Source organism: Cydia fagiglandana, chromosome 10, assembly GCF_963556715.1.
Source record: "Cydia fagiglandana chromosome 10, ilCydFagi1.1, whole genome shotgun sequence".
NCBI classification, from domain to species: Eukaryota; Metazoa; Arthropoda; class Insecta; order Lepidoptera; family Tortricidae; genus Cydia; species Cydia fagiglandana.
This window is the reverse complement of record NC_085941.1, coordinates 703,232-717,715: the sequence shown is the minus strand read 5'-3', so window position 1 is coordinate 717,715 and position 14,484 is coordinate 703,232. Positions and strand designations below refer to the sequence as shown.

Sequence of the window (14,484 nt, the reverse complement as noted above, 5' to 3'; positions counted from 1 at the left end):
TGCTGTATTTACATAAAAGGCAAATAAAGTTTTCAAGGATCAATCTGTTTTGTGATTCCTTTTATTCATACGATACGATACGAGCGATACGGTTACGTCACGAGCACGACTTTAAAGAGATTTTATCAGATTATTAATTTTAATCAATGGATATAAATTTTGTTAGTAGTAGTAGCAGTTGCACCGCCCACAATCTCTCTGCTTTGCCTTAAGGTTGACTGGTAGAGAATGCTTTTGGCATTAAGTCCGCCTTTTGTACGATAAGTTTTCTTTTGTGCAATAAAGCTTAAATAAATAAATTCTAAATTCTAAAATGTATTCTACCAGGGAGCCTAAAGGGCTCTTTTACAGCAACATTTATAATAAATACAACAGCCAATACCGGGGTAAACATTATATTATAATAACCATAGATGGAAGGTAAAATTTATAATCATACAGAATTGTAATCGAACAGAAAACAACTACTTTTTAACGATAATTTAGGGCTCGTACGCAGACCTGATGAAAGAAACAAATTAGAACAATTGGTAAAAATCGCTCTCTTATGTAGGTTAAGTTAAGAAGGATTTCTTCTTAACTTAACCTACATAAGTTCAAACTTCTCGCCACATAAATAAAATCGCTGATTTTAAATCACTAAATTAGTTAAATCTTAAAAAATCTCTGTAAGTATAAACGTCTTCCCAGAATCCCCCCGTTACCGGATTTAATGGTTCGAAAGGGCTATTAGTTAGGAAAATAATTAAAAATGTGCTCCAGCCTCCGCCGTGAAATATGGACCACGATAAATTAGCAGCCCACCGCCCCTGTGGACGCAGACGAGGTTCGACGGACAACACATATTTTCAATAACTAAATATGTGTGCCAAGAGGCTAAAAATTCTGGAATGGCCACGTGACGATAACGTTTATATTCGTATAGTGAACACCAAAAGTAACAGTTCAGGCTACGCGTCAGAAGTATAATATCTACTATTTGTATAACTGTGATGATATATGTAGATACTTTAGAACCTAAACTGTAGAGATAATATATCTCCATTTAGAAAATAATAAACAGCGTGTTAGCCTGTATTTAATTCTAGGTCATATTCACTACACTCTAACAAAAACGAGAGTTTACTGTAAAATACTTTTAAGATCAACGATTTGACTATACCTACTCGTAATCCAAGTTCGAGATACCACAGTATAACACTGTGATAAGGATATTTCAATCAGGTCATTCAGCAATTATATTTGAGCTTAGAATAAATTTAAAAGGGGAAAAATTACTGTCTTAGGTGAGACTTGAACTCACCCAAGACAGTAATAAAAAGTACTGTAAGTAAAGTTTTACTTTGGATAAAAAAAATATATACCAAAAATAATTAAAAGTCATGAAAACGGTAGAAAAGTTACATTTCACACATAAGATAAGATAAGATAAGATAAGATAATGATTTATTTGCTTAAACATGGTACATAAGTTGACATAATTGGTATAAGTAGGCAGTATCACATGTTTAGCCAAGGGCAGCATGCAAATATTGATCTTAAAATTAAACTATTTACATTATGTACATTAACAATCAATTATTTACATTCAGTACATCCATTTTCTATTATAAATTAAATTGAATATACATTTTATTACCATTTTACATAATTACACATTAAGTATAAATATTTAATGTCCAAATTCATTAATCAAATTATAATACCTACTTACATCATTCGTCCAAAAATTCATTTATTGTATAAAAACATTTATTTATCAGCCATTTCTTTAATTTTGTCATAAATAATGTGTCTTGCAGTTTACGCAATTCTTCTGGTAACTTATTATATACAGTGATGCTCATGCCGTAACAGTTATTTTTAAATAAAGCAGTTGAGCATGATGGCATTACCAATTTACTCTCGTCTTTTTGTCTAAGTCGCTGATTGCGATTTACTGTTGTATATGATGAGAGCTCCTTCCGTACGTAACATGCTAATTCAAAAATGTATAGGCCAGTTAGTGTAAGCAGTCCTAGTTTTTGGAATAAGGGTTTACAGGAGTCCCTGGGTCCGTAGCCACAGACTGCTCTTACACATTTTTTCTGTATAAGAAAAGCTTTAATAAAATCTGTTGAGTTGCCCCATATAAGAATACCATATTTTAAGACTGATGTTACATAGCCGTGATATGCGAGGAGTGCTGTCTTTTCTCCTGCGACCAACCTCACTTGTTTAAGAGCAAAAACAAATTTTCCAAGTTTATCACATACAACTTTTATGTGCGCTTTCCAAGAACAGTGTTGGTCTAATGTAATTCCTAGAAATTTCGTTTCATCTACTCGTTGTATTTCTTCACATTGACATAGTATCTTAAGGTCTACTTTTTGTGTTTTGTAGTTATGAAATTGAATGTAACAGGTTTTCGAGACATTGGTTTTTAAATTATTTTTATTTAACCACATGTCAATAGATTTTATTGTGTCATTTATTTTATCCTCATATGAGTTTGTCTTTTCTTCGTCTGGTATGATAACAGCTATGTCGTCAGCAAAGAGTGACATCGGATAAGATGTCTCTCTAGGAAGATCGTTAATATAGATAAGGAATAAGAGGGGCCCTAGCACACTCCCTTGTGGGACTCCACTTTTATTTTGTCTATATGTTGACCGATAAACTGCAATTTCGTTATTTCCGTTGATTTTATCTAGTTCGACACACTGTACTCTATTGTTTAGGTAACTCTCGATCCATTTTAGAGCATTGCCTCTTATTCCATAGCATTCACATTTACGGAGCAATATTGTATGGTTTACAAAGTCAAAAGCCTTGCACATATCGAAAAACGTCGCTACAACTGTGATCTTTTTATCAATATATTGTGTAATGTCCCGAATAAGAGAGAAGGCAGCGTGTGCAGTTGACTTTTGCTTTTGGAAACCATTTTGTTCTTTGGCAATAATATTATGCTTAGTTAAAAATTGCGAAACCCTGTTCATAAAAGCTTTCTCGAATGCTTTAGAGAGAATGGGCACCAAAGTTATAGGACGATAATTGGGTAGGTGTTGCTTATCTCCCTTTTTATGTAGGGGTTTTACTACGGAGTTTTTTAGGCGTTCAGGAAAGGTACCCTGTAAAAATGATAAGTTAATAAGGTGGGTTAGGACAGAAGCTAACTCCTCAGCACATTCTTTTAATACTTTAGTTGTTATTTGATCAAATCCCACAGAGTTCGTGTTATTCAGTGACTTAATTATCTTTATAATTTCGTCTTCTGTACATGGCATTAAGAATAAACTATTACTTATGCTTCGGATTTTTGAGACAGTATCTTTATAATTAAGGGCACTGTTGTTTTGTACATTAGTAGAGTCTATGAGAAAGTCATTGAATCGATTAGCTATTTGTAACGGATCACTCACAGTGGCACCATCAACATTAATGCATTCGATATCCTGCCTAGTGATATTTCCGTCATTTTTGTCCTTAATTATATCCCAAACAGCTTTACATTTGTTGTTTGCCTTACATACATACTTGCTATTAATTAATTGCTTCGATTTTAGTACACAAACCTTTAATAATTTGGTGTATGATTTATAAGCTAATTTGTTTTCCGTTGACCGAACTCTGTAACATATGGCTTTCAGTTTTCTTTTTGTTCTACTCGACTGCATAAGACCTTTCGTAATCCATCTGGGTCCCAAATTATTAGCTTTAATTTTTATATTAAACTCAGGGAAGCAGAGCCTGTATAGAAGAGTCAAGAAGTCATGAAATGTCTCAAACGCTAGGTTTAAATCATTCTCTAAAAAAACATCATGCCAAGATAGACTCGAGACATATTGCTTGAATTTTAGAACATTTTCCTTACACAAATCTCTTCTTTTTATGTACCAATGATCTTGAATTTTCTTCTTTTTGATATTTACGACTGGAAAGTGAAGGACTTGACACGTGTCATGATCGGATAAATGCACCGGGTATACGTCGCCTTCCGCATCACTTATATTGCTAGCTATGTGATCTATACAGGATGTTAAGCGAGTGGGCTGTTTAATATGTAAAGTTAAATTGTAATTATTTAGTAGTTCTGTTAACATATTAGAATACTTAGTCTCTTGAATGGTATTGATATTAAGATCTCCTGCAATTATTAATCTACGTTTAGATTTAGAAGTTAATTTATGAAGGACATTATCTAAGTATCGGAAGAATGTATGTATTAGTTGATTGGTTGGAACTCTATAGATACAAAGGACTATACAATTAAAACTAGGTACATCTATACCACAACATTCGAAAACACGTTCCAATGACGATTCTTGGCATAACGGTTTCAGTTTAAATTCTATCCCTTTTCTCAAAAGGATGCAAACTCCGCCTCTTTTCTTATTTTCTCTAGAATAACTTGCAGCAACATTAAAGTTTTTTAAGACAATGTTACTTTCGCCGCCACGTTTTACAAATGTTTCAGTTAGGCACAATATATCAATTGGCATACTTTTATTAGAAAATTCAGCTAGACATAGTTCTAAAAGGTTTAATTTTGACAGTAACCCTTGAATATTTTGATGTAGCAAATGGATTGTTGTATTGTTTTTTTCATGATCTTTGCTCTCGAAAAAACTCTACACTTACACTTTTAGCATCAACACTGACATTATCATTATTACTATTGAATGTTTCTTTATTTATAATAGGGAAATAATAAGTAATTTTCCCTTTTTTTGGGGTAGTATTTTCAATCAGGTTATTTACAATAGTCGTTTTTGTGTTGAATTTCATCGTCTGGTTAACGCCATGTTTTTTAGCCACAGGTATGAATTTGTTATCGTAGTCAATACTATCGATAATTACATTAATTTTTTTACATATTGTTTTTAAATAATTTTCTTGGTTCAGAAATTTATTATAATAGTTTAAAAATGTACAGTGTGGAAGCTGATTACATAACAATCGAATAACCCTGTTAAGTTTCCACTTATTTAGAAATTGGTTCTCGCTGACTTTTAACATGATAATATTAGTGTTTTCTAATCGTTTAATAGCGCCTGATAGTTCATACAATAACGTTCCTGGGTTTGAATCATTTTCCCCGGCACAGATTATTATGTGATCTTGCTTTGACACATTTAAGTCATGACATGATTTAAGAACTTCTTTTGCCGACGCAAAGGGTTTAGTAATAGAAAATATTTTGTATTGTTCGTATTGGGTATTAAATCTTGACCATAAAGATCATAAAGAATATTATTATTCTAAACTGTTTACCTTTTATCGCCCAACAACAACATACAAAGATATTACCTTCGCAAATAAAGTTAAAATAACTGCTTCCGCTACTTTTGTTGGCTACTTCGAACTTCAGAGTATGCCATTTGGCATTTGCACTGCACCATCATATAAAGTTTGAACTTCATTCCAGAGTGCCTGGAATACTGCATGCGCTTGAAAAAAATCTCAACAGGCTAATAAGGTTGGAAAACATGACTTCGGGTACGTCAACAAAGCTTTTTGATCGCAAATTACTAGGGATTTTCTAGTTGGACAAGCTTTGAGTAAAGTTGACCCGAGTCATACTCGTATTTACTAATAACTCTTTTTAACCGACTTCCAAATCTCAAAGGAGGAGGTTATCAATTCGGTTGTATGTTTTTAGGGTTCCGTACCCAAAGGATAAAACGGGACCCTATTACTAAGACTTCGCTGTCCGTCCGTCCGTCCGTCCGTCCGTCCGTCCGTCCGTCCGTCCGTCCGTCTGTCACCAGGCTGTATCTCACGAACCGTGATAGCTAGACAGTAGAAATTTTCACAGATGATGTATTTCGTATGTATTTGTAAAAACAGAATAAAATAATGATTTAAATAGGGCTCCCATACAACAAACGTGATTTTTGACCAAAGTTAAGCAACGTCGGGAGGTACTTGGATGGGTGACCTTTTTTTTTTTGCTTTTTTTTTGTTTTTTTTTGCATTATGGTACGGAACCCTTCGTGCGCGAGTCCAACTCGCACTTGCCCGGTTTTTTATATAAACTACTTTTGTGGGGGTTTGGAATTTAAGTAGTACGTTCTTCAGAAGGTAGTTACTTTGAATTTAATTTTAGGAAAATGGTATTACGAGTACGTAAGTAATAAAAAAAGTTGTACAGAACAAGAAGTAAACATATACATTATACGGTAGTATAAAACATTGAAATGTCCTAATTTTCATTTGACACAAAAAGTATACGTGTGCGGTTACGTTTCAGTTATTTTCACCCGTCATTAATAGGTACTGCCGAATAAAAATTGACTCAATTTGAATACGAAAATATTACATTGATCAAATGATCATGTCTTCCGAATAAATAAACTTATTTCGTGATCCTGAGAAATCAACTTCTACTATAATTTAAATCAAAACATAAAAGGTAATTTATTCAATAGCAAAACTTATACAAACTATTATTAAAATTAAGTATAAGCTAAATAAATTAAAACTAAAACTAATAAAATAAATAAATAAAACTTACCTACCTTAGGTCCCCCAGATCTGTCCCCATCAAAACTACTAAATACATATTTACTTGTTTAGGTAATTTAACTCATTTGTATCTAGGTATTCTAGGTATCTATTTGGGACCATTCGAGAATGTCGATAACGTAACGCTTTTGACTTGTATGACAACTACCTTAGTCAAATCTGTAAAGCTTCAGAATATACCGCTAATTAATTAGCAAAGTCATGAAAATGACCAGACCCAAAATAGCTTTCTTACCGTTTTCAGAAGCATTATGGCTCCTCTACACGATAGGCCAGCGCCGGCCAATCCAAGGGACGCAGCCATGCGGTAGAATGAGATAGCAATATCACTTGCTCCCTCTAACGCATAAATGCGTCCCTTGGAGTGGCCGGCGCTGGCCCATCCCGTAGAGGAGCCATTAGATGATTACGTAAGCGACGTTATCGTGGAATGCTTCTTTATCAGCCGTATTTCAAACAGAGGTCAATATCGGAAATTCATGCCTATATTATTGTGGACACTTTACAGGCCACCACAATCCAGGGCTCAAGCTTAAGCACAAGGCTTTCATCTGGATACCGGAATTTAATTAATTTCGTCTGGCAACACCCGACCGCCGTAAAACCGCGCGCGCGCTTTTAATTTATGACGTCACGTCCCCTCGAGCCCTCTATGGCGTTGACAGATCAGCCCTAAGGGCTGGAAGTGTGAAGGTAGCTTTACGGGTTGGACATAAATGAGATACGAAATGGATTTTTTCGCATATTTCCATCAATAGTTGTTCATAATATGTTTGAAAGATAAACTATATTTAAACTCCGCATCCTAGAAAACACCTATCTACACGTGAAATTTAAAACCTATTTCCTTAAAATATATCTTTGATTTCCGTGGAAAAAACCTTCCCACCAATTTAAGTTTCCGTAGAAAATTAAATTGCCATTTCTCTGTGGCGTGCCATCACAATATTCCAGTCCTGAAATGTCCTATTTCAGAGACGGTAATAAAATGAAGCTTTACAAAACCGTTTCATAAAGTTTCACATTTAAACGTTACGGTCAGACGTCAAATACTATTCGGCGCGTGGTCTATAAGGGCTCTTTATTTAATGTGTATAATTTGGCAGGCTCACTTTGTACAATTCACGGACCTATGTTTATCAGGGTCTATGGTTCTCTTGTGTAACTGGACCCATCAATTTTTAATAACTGAGGCGGTCTGTCGCAGTGTAGATCACTTTTTTTCAATCTGTATTTGAGTTATTTTATGTAAATTATTTTTTTTATTTTCCGGTCGGAAAGCGTTAACTTTCGGCCCGCAGCGAAACTGCCGTTATTCAGCTCCGTCGGACAGAGAAATAATATACACACAATAAATAAGAAAGCCTATATAATTTTCGCCCGATGCGAATTGTACCGCTACCTAGGTATGTAATATACTATAATTACAGTACATATGGTCCTACTTTACCGCCCTAGTGCGGTAATTAGCACAATACACACAATATGTCGAAAATTTTAAGGGCCATATGTACTGTAAAACATTGTACAATACACGTGCGAAAAGGTAAGGAAAGCTAAGGTTGGCAACCAGTGGCGATAAATCGAAATACGATCGAAGGGAGTGTTTTAAATTAGGGAGGAAAATGAGGACTATGTTTTTATCGAGAAGCGAATGTTCACTATCCTCAAATGGTTTATCAGAAACAAGTTAGCAATGACAATAACAGTCCTCGGTTGTAAATAATTCATATCGTTTCTGGCGAGTCATTGAATTGATCGCGGCGCGTTAGGATTTCGGCAGGCAATCTTCTTGGAGATTATAGTGGGAGATGTTTACGTGATTGCTTGTAATTCTGATTACAATTATACTAAATAATGTACTGTTATGGTTTGTCAGAAACAAGTGTTAAGTTAGCAATGACAATAACAGGCCTCGCGGTTGTAAAATATTCATAGCGTTTCTGGCGAGTCATTCAACTGATCGCGGCGCGTTAGGATTTCGGCAGGCAATCTTCTTGGACATTATTTTTGTATGTTTACGTGATTCTTTGTAATCCTGATTACAATTATACTCTCAATAGTTTAGCATAGACAAGTGTTACTTTAGCAATGACAACAACAGGGCTCTGTTGTAAATAATTCATAGCATTTCTGGTGAGTCATTCAATTGATCGCGGCGCGTTAGGATTTCGGCAGGCAATCTTCTTGGGCATTATTGTGGGATATGTTTACATACTGTCACTCAAACATTATTTTACTACACAAGAAAGGAAGTAAATCAGATATCAATAATTATAGACCCATTAGCCTTGTTTCGCACCTCTATAAAACCTTTATTAAAGTAATTGAACATCGTATCGCCGGCAAATTAGATAGTAATCAACCTCCCGAACAGGCCGGGTTCCGACCAGGACTTTCTACCACAGACCACTTGCAAACCTTGAACCAGATCATTGAAAAGTACCATGAATTTCACATCCCTCTTTATTTGGCCTTTGTAGACTATAGTAAAGCTTTTGACAGTATAACCCACACATCCATATTTTCCGCACTCCAGAACCAAGGCATAGATTCCACATATGTACACCTTATCAGCAACATCTATACCTCCAGCACCGCCTGTATCAAATTACAGTCTCCCGGACCGTCTTTCAACATAAACAAAGGCGTCAAGCAAGGCGATCCCCTGTCACCTAAGTTATTCAACTGCACCCTTGAACAGGTGTTCAGGAAGCTGGCGACAGGGTGGGAACACAAAGGAATTAACATCGGCGGAAAGCAGTTAACCAATCTGCGTTTCGCCGATGATATTGTCCTGTTCTCATCTACAGCTACAGAGCTCCGCGTCATGCTGCAGGACCTAATCAGGGCAAGCCTTGAGGTTGGATTATCAATGAACATGTCAAAGACCAAGCTCATGACCAATAGTGCACCAATAACAGTAGAAGTGGACGGCAGAGAAGTAGGATATGTCCATGAGTATATATACCTGGGCCAAATTGTCTCCTTCCAGGCACGGCAAGACAAAGAAGTCGCAAGACGGACCGAGAATGCCTGGAGGAGCTTTTGGTCCATGAAGGAGCACATGAAGGGAAACCTACCTATATCACTCAAAAGAAAACTGATGGACATGTGCATTCTCCCCATCCTTACCTATGGAGCACAGACTTGGTCTTTGACAAAGGCTCAGAAATCCAAACTCAAGGTTTGTCAGCGAGCCATGGAACGTAGTAATCTGAGCGTGAAATTAACCGATCGCATTAAAAATACAATACTACGTTCCAAAACTGGAATAACTGATGTAGCTGAAACTGCCGCCAAGCTCAAATGGGATTGGGCAGGACACGTCAGCCGTATGCCGGAAGACCTGTGGGCCAAAACAGCCACCCGTTGGGTCCCACAAATTGTAAGGCGTCACGGTAGACCTCGTCGGAGATGGCGGGACGAGCTTGACGCTTTTGACAGAGACTGGTGGGAGACTTCTGAGGATAGGGATACGTGGAAGAATAAGAGGGAGGCCTTTGCCCAACAGTGGGACAATATAGGCTAATAATAAATATAAATAAATAAATAATGTTTACATAGTTATTTGTAATCCTGGTTGCAATTATATTAAAAAATACACTTTAATGGTTTGGCACAGACAAGACAAGCGTCAAGTTACTAATGACAATCGATCCGAGGGGATCTATGTAAATAATTCAAAGCATTTAAATTTCGGCAAGCAGCTTTCCATATATTGAGGAAAATATTTAGGTAAGTGATTATTTTTTAAACGGTTACAATATTAAAATCTACTGCCGCTTATGTTTTTTGTACGATATTAACTTTTGTGTTGTGATATTGTTAGCAATAGTTACTTGTATAGAAGGAAAAGTTGTTGCGAGAGGTAATTTTACGTCCTAATCAAGCGAGACTGTGGAATAAAATAGCAAGAGGTGCTTATTTAGAACTTTGTGTACGTATGCTAACATTGGACGTTTTCAACAGATGCAAGTTAATGGAACAAATTAAAAACGTCACTTTTGACACTGACATATCCGATCCATATCGTATCTTTTCTTTAGCAAATTTTTGACGTATCTTATAGTTCGAATCAGGCCGCATCTTATTTGTTATTAGTTTGACATGCTTGAGACAAAACAAACTTTTCCTCGCTCATTGTGTGCATTTCTAATAGCAAAGTAAGGTTATTCCCCAGTAACTGGCAACCCTAAACTAAAAATGAATTATATTCACCTATAACATACTTCATTTTAGTATAAGGTGGCTAGTTATTGAAGGCTGGCCAGTTATTGAAAACTTATACTAAAATGAATTCTGTTTATAGGTGAATAGAATTCATTTTTAGTTTAGGATGGCTAGTTATTGGCCAGTGGCCAGTTACTAGCTAATAATCCTACCTACGCTTTTTCGAGGCGCCGAAATGGACATTATTTTTTCACTATTAAAGGATTACAAGAAAGAAAACTGCACTTTTATTTGTACCTGAACATATTTCTAAGATGTCGCACCTCACTCATGTGCACAAGCAGGGGTCCAAGAGGCTTCTAACTGAGACCTTAAACGGGACCTTACGTGAGTAGGGTCGACAGGCACAGGTGATTCAGGTGAATAGTTTATTTTCGGACCTCACTGAGGTACTGATAGCATTTTTGACGCATACATGACAGCAATATCTTTTGTATGATATAGGAGGCAAACAAGCCGACGAATCGCTTGATGGTAAGCAAATATCGTCGCCCATGGACACCTGCAACACGAAGGGGTTGCAAGTGCGTTGCCGGCCTTTATGATGAGAGTACGCTCTTTCAATAAAGGTTTGATAATCTGGAGGTAAAACCAAGGTATAAACTTAGAATGATAGTAATTTACTAAAAATCATAATTTACTATCAATACACTCGTATACTACATACTAACGTAGAATATTAATTATTAAGCATTGATAAAACACTGTAAGTACCTATATTAAACCTATTTACTTATTTACATAAATCGCCAAGAAGCATTTTGCAAATGCAAGTTTGATTAACGCTGAAAGTGGCTAAACGTCGAGCTGGCTACGAAGCTACGTAGCTAGTAGCTATGTAGCTATGTAGCTAGAGGGGTGCTCGAAGCGATAAGTTGCAACCACCGGATCCAGCATTGCAGGCTGCTAACTGCTTGAGGGGTGGGAAAATATGGAATCGATATCGATAAATGTGCCACTTAAAAAAAAAATTAGGGACCTATGTATAGTTAGCTGTCAATGAGGCGGTAGTGTCATAATCATAAAGGTTCGGTTAAAAATTAAGTTGATCGGAAACAGACTTTGGCTTGAAACCTCACACATAATGTTTGAAATACATTTATTAGGTACTAAAAGCTGTGTTCAGACCGTGTCTTACATGTGTCTCAAATTGCCCCCTATAAATGTACTACAAAAAAAAAACTTTAATGTAAGTTGGTGTTTGATCGAGCTCTCTTTTAAATTTTGTTTACAAATATAACTACAATAAACAAAGCAGTAGGTATAAATATTCATTCATTAATTTCTTTATTTGCATTCAATATATGTACTTATATATGTATACCTATATATTTTTAATGTTCCCATATTTTTAATCAACAACAAAATACCATACAATGCATACCAACAGAATAATAACAATACAGCATCTCTCCGCCTATACAATCTCCAAAATACTTTATTACAACATTTTAGCTAAATTAAAATAAGCTTCCGCGAAATAAGGCGGTTTATAATTAATTCAGAGAACAAGGAAAATTAGACGAAAACACGAGAAAGGGTTTATGTACACGTAGATGTAGGGTAAATAGATGTGCAAACATTAGGCACTTGACAGCTTGTGGTTGTTTTAATATAATTTAAAGCTTTAATTAACGTGTACAGAGTTGGATAACTTTTTATAAGGCGTGGGTATGTAATGCCTAAATAAAGATTAGGTAATGACATTTATGATTAACGGTGCTTAACGTAAACACTAGAGAATACATTAGAAGAAGGATAAAATCGGGACGACCCAAAAAAGAAAAATTCCATTAAATTATGATTTCACGCCAATATCACTATCAGACTAAAATATAGTGATTAGTCATATTTAAGATACTTGCGTTGATAACTTTAATATTATTTTCTTAAGCAAAATTTTAGGAGTATGAAGTTACAATAATACTTGATTGTGGATTTTGTTACAAAAAAAAGATTGGATGGTATATCAATAAAACCTCGACTTTCCTAACTTCGTCACATCACTAGTCGATGACAGCGTGGCACTGGTAAAGTTTCGCAACAAAATTGGCTGCGTCTGCGTGCAGCCAGGCTGACGCCGCTCAGCGAATACATTAGTTTTATCGATAAAGAACTTTCGACGTCACTAATCGACATTACTTATTCCATTTTCTTGAATTAACTTTAACGTGGGAGACATTTGTTACTCATCTTTGCTAAAGATGAGTAATAAATGTAGCGAAAATGCTTCCTAGCATTTCCGCTACACTTCCAGTGCTTTACACTATTTTATGTAGCAATGATTTTTTCATACAAAATTTTTGGACAGACGGCCATCAGCCATAGTAAAACTGCATTGGAGAGGCTTTTCTAGATTTAAAACTTAGAAAAGCCTCTCCAATGTTGGTCTCATAGGTTTCGTCTATCTATACTTTCTTACGAGACACGTAAATAACTATTATCGTGCACAGAAAACTTTTACAAAACTCATCAGTTTCTTTGTGATATTTGTCGCTAATAGAGTTCAGAGTTATGTCAAAATCAATTTCCTGCTAACATAACGAACAAACTGAAAACAGTTCTGACTAAAACGGTCTGAAAAACTCGTAAAGCAAAATGAAATGCAATTTTCCTTGAAATTGTGAAAACACTAAGCAGTTCGCTTAGCTATAGGATATTTTGTTTTGTGAATACTTGATTAAAGTACTGAGAATTTTTATGTCTATGTGATGTGACTGACAATGTGAAAATATTGACTTGTGAAAGAGCCCTTGAGCTCGTCAGCTAAGCTATTTACAGAATATTAATAGAAATTATCTTAGGAGATTACTAAATCATTATTAACAACTATTGGCTTTTGAAATAAAACTATTGAAACGGATTATATCGCGTATATTGAATTCATACTACATCCAGACGTTCCAAACCCTTAACAGCGTTCGTGGTCAACGGGTGACTGAGCTGGGTGAACTATCGCGGTAACCGAAGACAGACAATATAAACTATTGGCTATTGCAGATTTTGTACATAACCAAGAAATAGTAAAGGTCCGAATATGCCCTTCGAAATTACAACTTCAATAGTAGCTAACTACGCAAACCCTTGAGACGGTTTACGATCCCAAACCGATTGGAAGGGGCCGTGATATCACGTACCCATCGACGATTAGGGGTCAATTGGTCTCCTATTAACGTCGCCTGTAGCAGAACTATTTTGCTAAAATGGTGACACATGAGCGTACGACCTTATGGCTCCTCTCTCAGAGAAAGAGAGGATCTCAGGGTTCAAATCCATATAAAATGAAGTAAAATATCCATACAACGCAGTGCAGGCTTGGACTGACAATTACACAGTTCTCTGAAATCATATGAACAGCGGAGATTTATTCCACAGTAACCATTTTAAGAATATTTACCCTAAGCTCCCTAAGATCTTCCAAAGAACTAAAGAATTCTAAGACATCTAAGTAGTCCAAAAGAACCAATGTGTTTGAATCCCGGCAAGAAATAGTTATTCACGATACAAGTGTGGAAAAGAGGAAATTCGAAACGAGTGGCGATAAATTAAAACACGACCAAAGGGAGTGCTTTAAATCGACACGAGTTGCGAATTACCTATTCGCACGTGTATCGTACAACGTTTTACAGTACTTATGGCCCTTTAAACTTTTGACATACGCACGAAAAGTTCTATTTTACGCACTATGGTACCCAGATATGGTGCGTAGCCAATTTGCCTATCGTTTATGTTCCGTAACGT

At 35.9% G+C, this 14,484-nt stretch overlaps 1 protein-coding gene across 1 annotated transcript in view; it reads right to left on the bottom strand.

Annotated features, from left to right (window-relative positions):
• Window positions 1-14,484, bottom strand: part of LOC134668152 (uncharacterized) — a 358,722-nt gene that overhangs the window by 126,207 nt on the left and 218,031 nt on the right. The window lies entirely within an intron of this gene.